The following is an 11237-nucleotide window of genomic DNA, read 5'->3' on the forward strand; positions in this document are numbered from 1 at the left end:
TCTGCAAAGGACTGGAAATATGAGGCAGTGGCTCATGCCTGTCCCAAGCACTGAAAATTACTGGGTGGAACTAAGGGTCTCCAGAGAGTTTATTATTCACATGAAGGTATCTAGTCTCCTCTTCAGAGGCTGCGAATGACCTGAATTCTAAGCTAGCGTTGACAAAGAGCTTCCCCGTTTGCTTAGTGTCTTTTTTTTTTTTCTCTTTTCTTTTTTTTTTTGCGGTACATGGGCCTCTCACTGCTGTGGCCTCTCCCGTTGCGGAGCACAGGCTCCGGACGTGCAGGCTCAGCGGCCATGGCTCACGGGCCCAGCCGTTCCGTGGCATGTAGGATCCTCCCGGACCGGGGCACAAACCCGTGTCCCCTGCATTGGCAGGCAGACTCTCAACCACTGCACCACCAGGGAAGCCCTGCTTAGTGTCTTTTAATAGAGCGGACGCGGGTGTATCATATTCATCTTGAAGGAGTGTGGAGGACTATGGAGCCACCACACAAAGTCCCTTTTCCCCAAGAAGCAAGCACGCAGGTAGGAGGTAGGAATATTCATCCAAGGTAAGCGAGCGTTAAACTTGCAGGATTCCCCCCCACCAACCCCATGTTTTTAACTAGGGTCTACTGATATCTTCTCTTATTGCCCAGTTTGTAGACAAGGTTTCATATCCTCTGTTCTTTGAACATTCTGGACCTTATTTTGAATCACCTGGGAGTCTGATCTAAAATGTAGATTCCTAGGTCCTACTCCAGACCTCCTGAATCAGCATCTGAGGAGTACAACCCAGGAACTGCCTTTTAAACACATGCCCCAGGTGATTCTAAGTCTCACTGGTTTGCCCAGCACTGGTCCAAAGTCTCTGAGGAGTGGCAGCTCTGGAATGTCTTAGGCTGTGGCATGGCACTCTGTTCTATAGAGTCGGAGGTGGGCCAAGAGACACGTCTGGCTGCACTGGCTAGCAGTCATCTGGCTGCTCCATGGTACCTGCGTGTTTGTTCAAAGTGGCTTTGGAGGCTGCAGGTCTGTGACAAGCTGCGGACATAGGTCTCTGTTCCGCAGGATGGGGTTTGTTAAGGTTGTAAAGAATAAGACCTACTTCAAGAGATACCAAGTGAAATATAGAAGAAGACAAGAGGGTAAAACTGATTACTATGCTGGGAAATGCTTGGTAATCCAGGATAAAAATAAGTACAATACACCCAAATACAGGATGAGTTCATGTAACCAACAGAGATATCATTTGTCAGATTGCTTATGCCCGTAGAGAAGGGGATATGACAGTCTGGGCAGCTAATGCTCATGAACTCCCAAAGTATGGCATGAAGGTTGGCCTGACAAATTATGCTGCAGCACACTGTACTGGTCCACTGGTGGCCCAAAGGCTTCTCAACCAGTTTGGCATGGACAAGATCTATGAAGGCCATGTGGAGGTACCCAGCGACGAATACAATGTGGAAAACATTGATGCTCAACCTGGTGCCTTCACCTGCTATTTGAATGCAGGGCTTGCTAGATTTACTACTAGAAATAAAGTTTTTGGGGCCCTGAAGGACGCTGTGGATGGAGGCTTGTCTATCCCTCACAGTACCAAATGGTTCCCTGGTTATGATTCAGAAAACAAGGCATTCAGCACAGAAGTACACTGGAAGCACATCATGGGTCAAAACGTTGCAGATGGGAACCCTCTTGCACTGTTGGTGGGAATGTAAATTGATACAGCCACCAAGGAGAACAGTATGGAGGTTGCTTAAAAAACTAAAAATAGAACTACCATACAACCCAGCAATCCCACTACTGGGCATATACCCTGAGAGAACCATAATTCAAAAAGAGTCATGTACCACAATGTTCATTGCAGCTCTATTTACAATAGCCAGCACATGGAAGCAACCTAAGTGTCCATAGAGAGATGAATGGATAAAGGAGATGTGGCACATATACACAATGGAATATTATTCAGCCATAAAAAGAAACAAAATTGAGTTATTTGTAATGAGGTGGATGGACCTAGAGTCTGTCATACAGAGTGAAGTAAGTCAGAAAGAGAAAAACAAATACTGTATGCTAACACATATATATGGAATTAAAAAAAAAAAAGTTCTGAAGAACCTAGGGGCAGGACAGGATTTGAGGTCACCAGGGTGCTCTGAGGAGCCAGATGCCAAAGCTGAGCAGGTGGACTTTTATTGCCCCAAGGGTGCATTGTGCGGCTCCCTGGCATGAGCAGGCAGAAAGCTGATGACATCACAGCTCCTTACAGACATCCACAGAGAGCCCTCAACTCTGAGGGGTGACAAGGAGAAACAAGAGAGGAAGGAATCAGATCGAGGTGCATTATGCCTGGAGGAGTTGAACTATCATTCACAGGTGGAGGGAAATGTCTCAGAAGGGACAAGCCAAGGAGTTATCTGTTGGTATTCAGGGAAGAGAGGTGTGTATGTAGTAACCTCACAGGTACTCAAGTGAGGCCAGCAGCCACTTACTTCTCCCAGATGGCTGGTGGCAGTGCCGGCCTGGACAACCTTTGATCATCCTCAAACTAGAAAACAATTAACCAAACCTCTTCACTCGGCTTAGAGTCCACTTCTTTAAGGTACAGACCAGAATGTTTCATTCTTGAGAGATCTGGACTTTATAAGTGCTTACTACAAACTGGACCAGGCAAGATGTTATGTACTTTTCTGTGCATCAACTCAGTGAACTCCCATAATGAATCCTGGTTGGTAAGTTTCATAATTATCTCCCATTTTACAGATGAGAAATCAGAGGCTCAGTGAAGTTAAGTAACTTGGCCATACTTACACCGTCAGTAAGGAGCAGAACTGGGATTCTTACCAGTTCTATCAGACCCCATGATCTGTGTTTGGAACTTCTACACGATGCCACCCTGAGTACCATGCTTCCCCTGATGTTCAGAGATAGGGGCCCTGGCCCCTGGCACTTGGCCACTAACTAGCTGTGTTGCCCTGGAAAAGGCACCCAATTTTCTGGATCTCAATAATTGTGTATGACTTGGACCAGCCGATCTGTAGACCTCCTTCAGATTTAGCATTCTATGAGTCTATGGTGGAATCATATTTTCTTTCATGCATGGTTATCAAGGGTGGGTATCTGGGGCCTAAGATCGACTGGTAGAATATGAAATTGATTAACTGCCAATTAAGTAGTTGGCATATTTCTGAATCATGGTATAAGAAGAGCTTTCATTGTCATTTTTAGGCTGTTGCATTGATAAACTTGTTTTTTTTTTTACTCTTAAAAATTATGCCTTATTACAGTGCTCTAATATATAAAACATTGTGGGTTTTGGCACCCAGAAAATCAAATAGATCAATGGATCAGAATAAAGTATCCAGAACATGTATGTGAGCACTTGATTTATGATAAATGATTCACAACAGAGCAGTGGGAAAAGGATAGTCTTTGCAAAGAATGGTGCTGGATAAATGGGATAGCCATATGTAAATGATAATGTGTCTTCGTCCCTTACACACCATGTACAAATACCAATGCCAACTGGATCAACTGGGTTACAGATCTAAAACTGAAAAATAAAGTCAGAACTTGATAAAACTTGAAGGGCCAGATTTTTAGTCCCTTTGACACATTCTGGTTCTCAAGTGTTAAGCCCCTTGGGTGGGTCTGCCCATCTCAGGCTGTCAACTTCCTGAAGACAGTAACTCTCTTTAAAATGCTGCTTGTGATAGCTAGTGGGAACCTGCTGTATAGCACAGGGAGCTCAGCTCGGTGCTCCGTGGTGATCTAGATGGGTGGGATGGTGGGGGGTCGGGTGGGAGGGAGGTCCAAGAGGAAGGGGATATATGTATACGTATAGCTGATTCACTTTGTTGTACAGCAGAAACTAACACACCATTGTAAAGCAACTATACCCCAATAAAAATAAACTAAACAAATAAAATAAAATAAAATGCTCTTTGTAAGCACTGATGAATATCACAAATGGGTGAGTGATGAACACCTCTGGGGATGACGATCATGGTGGTTTAATTTAATAACTGTGTTTTCAGGTTTATTTGGGGCTTTAACAATCACTAGAAAGTGTTCCAATTACTACTACTGTATAACAAATTATCCCCAAACTTAGTGACATAAAGCAATACTTACTATGCCCATGGATGGATTCTCGAGTCAGTAATTCAAACAGGGCACAGTGGATGGCTTGCCTCTGCTCCATGTTGTTTGGGACCTAAGTTAGGAAGATTCAGTTGCTACAGGTGACTGAATGGCTGGGGGCTAGAATCACCTGGAGGATCTTCACTCACATCTGGCAGTTGATCCTGGCTGTTGGCTGGGACATCTGTTTATCAGAACATATACATATGGCCTCTTTGTGTAACTGCTTGGGGTTCCTCACATCATGGTGGTCTCATGATGGCGGGACTTTTTTCATGGTAGTTCAAGGCTCTAAGAGTGAATGCTTCAGAAAGCAAGGCAGGGGACTTCCCTGGTGGCGCAGTGGTTAAGAATCCACCTACCAACGCAAGGGACACGGGTTTGAGCCCTGATCCGGGGAGATTCCACATGCCGCTGAGTACCTCAGCCCATGCACCACAACTACTGAGTCTGCATGCCACTACTACTGAAGCCCACGTGCCTAGAGCCTGTGCTTCACAACAAGGGAAGCCACTGCAACGAGAAGCCCACGTACCACAACGAAGAGGAGCCCCCACTCACCGCAACTAGAGAAAGCCCGCACGCAGCAATGAAGTCCCAATGCAGCCAAAAATAAATTAATTTTAAAAAAAAGCAAGGCAGAAGCTGTTATTACCTTTTATAACTTAACCTTATATGTTACTTCCACTTCATTTTATTCGTTATAAGTGAGTCATTAAGACCAGATAAGATTCAAGGGGAAGGGATATGGTCCCCCACCTCTAGATGGGAGGAGTGTCAAAACTGGCACTGCATTTTCACTCTTTATAGGGCAGGAACTGTGTCTTAGTTATCTCTGAATCCCTACCATCTAACTTGGGTCATGGCACAGAGTAGACACCCAGTGAGTGATTGGTAGATAAAGCAATGAATAAGTGAATGAAGGAAGGAACCGTTATCCCATTGGAGAGGGTATCTCTGAGGAGTATAGACATTTAGTCTTTTTCACTTATTTTTTGTTTGCATTGCATTTGGTTTTTTATTTCAACAATAAAATAAATCATGGTATGTAAAAGACCTGCAGAGTGGAAAATAAGGTCAATGGTATTATGACACTTTTGCTCTTAAGGAGCATTCTATGGTCATTAATTCTTCCTCAACCCCATATAGTCTCCTATTTGGGGATTTGTTCCAGGGTTTCCAACAGGACATTTTATTTTTTTGAATTTTATTTATTTTTTTATACAGCAGGTTCCTATTACTTATCCATTTTATACATATTAGTGTATATATGTCAATCCCAATCTCCCAATTCATCACACCACCACTCTCCTCACCACCACTTTCTCCCCTTGGTGTCCATACATTTGTTCTCTGCATCTGTGTCTCAATTTCTGCCCTGCAAACTGGTTCATCTGTACCATTTTTCTAGGTTCCACATATATGCATTAATATATGATATTTGTTTTTTTCTTTCTGACTTACTTCACTCTGTATGTGTCCCTAGGTCTGAAGTGGGCCTCTTGTAGACAGCATATATATATATATATATATATATGGGTCTTGTTTTTGTATCCATTCAGCAAGCCTGTGTCTTTTGGTTGGAGCATTTAATCCATTCACATTTTAGGTAATTATCGATATGTATGTTCCTATGACCATTTTCTTAATTGTTTTGGGTTTGTTTTTGTAGGTCCTTTTCTTCTCTTGTGTTTCCCACTTAGAGAAGTTCCTTTAGCATTTGTTGTAGAGCTGGTCTGGTGGTACTGAATTCTCTTCGCTTTTGCTTGTCTGTAAAGCTTTCGACTGAATGAGATCCTTGCTGGGTAGAGTAATCTTGGTTGTAGGTTCTTCCCTTTCATCACTTTAAATATATCATGCCACTCCCTTCTGGCTTGTAGAGTTGTTGCTGAGAAATTAGCTGTTAACCTTATGGGAGTTCCCTTGTATGTTGTCATTTTTCCCTTGCTGCTTTCAATAATTTTTCTTTGTCTTTAATTTTTGCCAATTTAATTACTATGTGTCTCAGTGTGTTTTTCCTTGGGTCTATCCTGTATGGGACTCTCTGTGCTTCCTGGACTTGGGTGGCTATTTCCTTTCCCGTGTTAGGGAAGTTTTCGACTATAATCTCTTCAACTATTTTCTTGGGCCCTTTCTCTCTCTCTTCTCCTTCTGGGACCCCTATAATGCGAATGTTGGTGCGTTTAATGTTGCCCCAGAGGTCTCTTAGGCTGTTTTCATTTCTTTTCATTCTTTTTTCTTTATTCTGTTCTGCAGCAGTGAATTCCACCATTCTGTCTTCCAGGTCACTTATCCATTCTTCTGCCTCAGTTATTCTGCTGTTGATTCCTTCTAGTGTAGTTTTCATTTCAGTTATTGTATTGTTCATCTCTGTTTGTTTGTTCTTTAATTCTTCTAGATCTTTGTTAAACATTTCTTGCATCTTCTCGATCTTTGCCTCCATTCTTTTTCCGAGGTCCTGGATCATCTTCACTATCATTATTCTGAATTCTTTTCCTGGAAGGTTTCCTATCTCCACTTCTTTTAGTTGTTTTTCTGGGGTTTTATCTTGTTCCTTCATCTGGTACATAGCCCTCTGCCTTTTCATCTTGTCTATCTTTCTGTGAATGTGGTTTTTGTTCCACAGGTTGCAGGACTGTAGTTCTTCTTCTGCTGTCTGCCCTCTGGTGGATGAGGCTATCTAAGAGGCTTCTGCAAGTTTTCTAATGGGAGGGACTGGTGGTGGGTAGACCTGGGTGTTGCTCTGGTGGGCAGAGCTCTGTAAAACTTTAATCTGCTTGTCTGCTGATGGGTGGGGCTGGGTTCCCTCCCTGTTGATTGTTTGGCCTGAGGCATCCCAACACTGGAGCCTACCTGGGCTCTTTGGTGGGGCTAATGACAGACTCTGGGAGGGCTCACGCCAAGGAGTACTTCCCAGAATCTCTGCTGCCAGTGTCCTTGCCCTCATGGTGAGACACAGCCAACCCCTGCCTCTGCAGGAGACCCTCCAACACTAGCAGGCAGGTCTGGTTCAATCTCCTATGGGGTCACTGCTCCTTCCCCTGGGTCCCGATGCACACACTACTTTTTGTGTGCCCTCCAAGAGTGGAATCCCTGTTTCCCCCAGTCCTGTCAGAGTCCTGCAATCAAATCCCACTAGCCTTCAAAGTCTGATTCTCTATGACTTCCTCCTCCCATTGCCAGACCCCCAGGTTGGGAAGCCTGACTTGGGGCTCAGAACCTTCACTCCAGTGGGTGGACTTCTGTGGTATAAGTGTTCTCCAGTCTGTGAGTCACCCACCCACCAGTTATGGGAATTGATCTTATTGTGATTGCGCCCCTCCTATCATCTCATTGTGGCTTCTCCTTTGTCTTTGGATGTGGGGTATCTTTTTTGGTGAGTTCCAGTGTCTTCGTGTCGATGATTTTTCAGTAGCTAGCTGTGGTTCTGGTGCTCTCGCAAGAGGGAGTGAGAGCACATCCTTCTACTCTGCCATCTTGAACCAATCCTGTTATTATCCCAATAGGACCTTTTTGAAATCAAGTTCTACCAGAAGAGATTGAATATTTCATGGTGAGGTCTGAGCTGACTTCCTCAATTTGCCTGCCCAGCTCTTCTTTCTCTGTATTCTCCTAGTTGACTTCTAGCCTTTCCATCCCTTTCCCCTCTCCACACCCCTCCCCGTCCTGCTGTCTTTCCTTTCCCCTCCCCTGCTCTTCCTCACTCCATGACCCCTCCGATGCCACATCCTCTAGCTTGGGGGTGGGAGTGTCTCCAGAGCTGTTAGAGGAGTCAAGGAATGGGAAGCCAACACCCCCCTCCCCTAGAGAATGTCCAGATTTGGATTAGGGCCATCAGCCCCTGGAATTCTCTTCCTCACTGCTTTGGTATATGGTGTTTCATTGCTTTAATAGGCACCAACTTATGATGTCACATGAAAGGCTTAAAGCTCCTGTGGCTGCAAACTAGCACAAAAAGCCCAATTTTTACAGAGACACAACAGAAAATAATTCTTTAAGAAGAAAAACCATGACAATGGGAATCTGCCATTCCCAAATTAGCATTTGGAAAACTCTAGTCACACAAACATACGCCAGCAGAGACCTCAGAGAGCATCTCGCCCAATTCCTCCAGTAACAAACAGGGAGATGGGAGCCAAAGAGGAAGAGTTATAACAAACCAGCATTTACTGGGTGCCGACTCAGCCCCAGGCACTTCACTACTTTATTCCAGTTGTGCAACCACCAGATGAATTGGAATCATTAACCCAATTTCCAAGATGAAGAGACAGAAGCTCAGAGAGGGTCAGTAATTTCTGCAAGGTCACACAGCTAGAAAATGGCAGAGTAGACATTTGAACCCAGTATCTAGGATGAGTCCCCAAACTGTGCTCTTAACCATTAGACTAAACTGTGTTTCTAAGTGACCTTTTATTCTCCCTTCCCCACCCTGGGTCACACATCTTAATAGCTAATAGACTAATTTCCCAAAGGTAAGTTGAGCAGTGCCTGGAATTCAACAAGTGATGCTGTAGTTCAAGTCAAAGTCAGACTTTGTTAAACTGCATTCTAACTCAGAGCAGAGAGCCTAAGAGACTTTGGGGATGGTCCTTCGTAGAAACCACCATGAGCTTACAGAGAGTAAGGACTATGGCAGTGTGGTTCAAGGCTTCTTCCTAACAATCTCGCTGTGCTTCAGTTTCCTCATCTATAAAATGGGAGATAGTAATAGTTATCTGCTTGATAGGGTAGATATAAAGGGCAAATAAAATTAATAAGCATAAAGTTCCTAGAACAGTTTCTGACACATAGTAAGCTCTTAATAAGAATTTGCTCTGTTATTACTCAGTGTTGTATCTCCAGGGCCTAACATAGTTCTTAGCACATGGAAGGTGCTCAATAAATATTTGTTGAATAAATGAAGAGAAATATATTAGTAGTTGTAATGGCATTCATCTGTTCTTTACCCTCTCAAAACAGAAAACAAGGAAAGATGAATTTCTCCTTGATTTTACCTTATAGCTTTTCCTAATGTGGAAGCCTGATTCTTCTGTGATTGAATCTCTTCCTTGGCAAAGCCTGGAGGAGCCTGAGGACCAGCTGTTTTCCACTTTAGTTCTTTTCTGAGGCCCATTTTACCAAGGAAGAGACATCTTAAAAATGTGGAAGACCACAGCCTCAGGACTCAGTTACAACTGTCAAAAACTCAACCCAATTTGGAAGAAGCCAAGAACTGAATTTCTAGACTCAACTATAAACTACATGGATGACTGCAGGCATGGCTAGATCCAGGGATTCAAATTATGTCATTGGGACTTGGTCTTGTTTGATCTCTAGCTCTGCCTTCTTCAATGATGGTTCTATTCTCTGGCAAGTTTTCCCCTGTGATGGCAGGATAGCCATCAGCAATTTCAGATTTATATCCCCACAGCTCCAAAACCAGGGGAAACAAAGCACTTACTTTCATGACTCCAGCCAAAGTCCCAGTTTTAGCTCTGAGTGGACCAATTTGGGTCTTGTGTTCATCCCTGAACCAATCACTGTGGCTTCAGGAATGAAACACTTTGATTTTCCAGGCTTCATACATGTGTCCTCCACCTTGATCTCAAAGGGGTAGAAGCCCCAAACAAACTATATGGACTAAGACTGAGATGCTATTCCCAGTGGAAGAGAAAGTAGACTGGCAGGCACAAATAGCAAACTTCCACTAAAACTAAACATAGGATAGGGGTGCCCAGCAAGTCTACAGCATCTTCTTTAAAAGGGTGGTTAATATGCAATCCCCATCTTACCTAAAGCTTTTTCTTCTATCACACCCCACAAATCTCTTTCTAGCTCTAAGGCAGTGATTTTGAAAACTTTTAACCTCTTCCTCCAGCAAAAAATAAAACTTTTATTAAGAAGTAGTCTATATATGAACTGAAACAAATGTTTCAACAAACCAATTTACTTTTTACTAACTGCAATGTACTCTGATAGTTTCTATTCTATTGTATTCCATTCCATTCTATTCTAATTTATTCCATTCTATTCCTTCCTTTCCACTCCATTCCATTTCATTCTGTTATTTTAATTAGACAGGACAATGCTTGCTAGGCTCTGAGGCCCTAAATCTCAATGGCTTAACAGAATAAAAGTTTATTTCTTGCTCATGTCCTAGCCCAATGCAGATTATGCAGCTCTACTTAGTGGCTTCCTTCCCCCTCCAGGGTTCAAGGCTCTTTCCATATTATGATGCCACCATCTTTAACACAGGATTGTGGTAGAAAGGAGTGAGAGGGGGAGAAAGACAGAGACACACACATACACACAGAGTCATCCAGGGGATTTCATGGCTTGTCTCACTTTTGTCTACACTCCACGGCCATAGTTACAAGCCTCCAACCTAACTGTAAGGGCCACAGGGAAACATAGTCTGAGCACCCAAGGAAGAGCAAGTGGGATTGATCAGCACCCAGAGAGTATATGCCACACTCTTCTATTTTAGTTTGCTAAGAAAGAGGAAATGCTGGTTCTGTCTGACCCACTCCATGGGAGTCAGGACTCTGTAATGGTTGCAAAGCCTTAATTGGAAAAACCTGGCCCTAGCAGCCTGCATTAATGTTTTTCCTCCTTGTGGACTAAACCTTTCTCGCTTCTGCCATTCTAGTCTCATTCCGAGCCACCTGACTTCTTCGTCCCTGATGAGGAGACCCTGACCACCTTTCCGACCACCTTCCTCCCCATCCCCACCCCCAAATCTGTCCCTGACTTTGCCTGAGAACTGTCTGCCTCACATCCCAGACTCCTTGAAGGAGTCTGGGGCTGCTGTGGCAGCCATGGCTCCTGTCCCCTGCCTCAAGCTGTCCTCCATCTCTCTCCACCCATCTGTCTACTTTCTTACCCTGGCCAGCCCTGGGACCTGTGGTGAGCAGGCTTTTCTTCCATATCCTGTCCTGAGATAGTAAATGGGACCAGGTTCTGCGGGGCAGCTAATGGTCCCTGGAACTCTGGGGCTCTGCCTAGGTCAGGACTGAAGTAATTGAGCCAGCCAGGCATGTAATAAGATAGCTCTCCCTGCTCTCTCCCCCAGCGCCCCCCACTACTGCAGTGAGTGGCCATGGAATCTGATTCTAGCATCATCTTTATCT

General features: G+C 44.0%; 1 pseudogene across 1 annotated transcript; it reads left to right on the top strand.

The window, feature by feature from the left end:
- Positions 1 to 1054: 1054 nt before the first annotated feature.
- On the top strand, positions 1055 to 10867 carry LOC309796133 (large ribosomal subunit protein uL18-like; annotated as a pseudogene). The gene is made up of 2 exons: positions 1055 to 1691; positions 10757 to 10867. The product of its transcript is annotated as a large ribosomal subunit protein uL18-like (transcript).
- The last annotated feature ends 370 nt before the right edge of the window (positions 10868 to 11237 follow it).

Source organism: Mesoplodon mirus (assembly GCF_964341445.2).
Source record: "Mesoplodon mirus genome assembly, chromosome: X".
Taxonomy (NCBI): Eukaryota; Metazoa; Chordata; class Mammalia; order Artiodactyla; family Ziphiidae; genus Mesoplodon; species Mesoplodon mirus.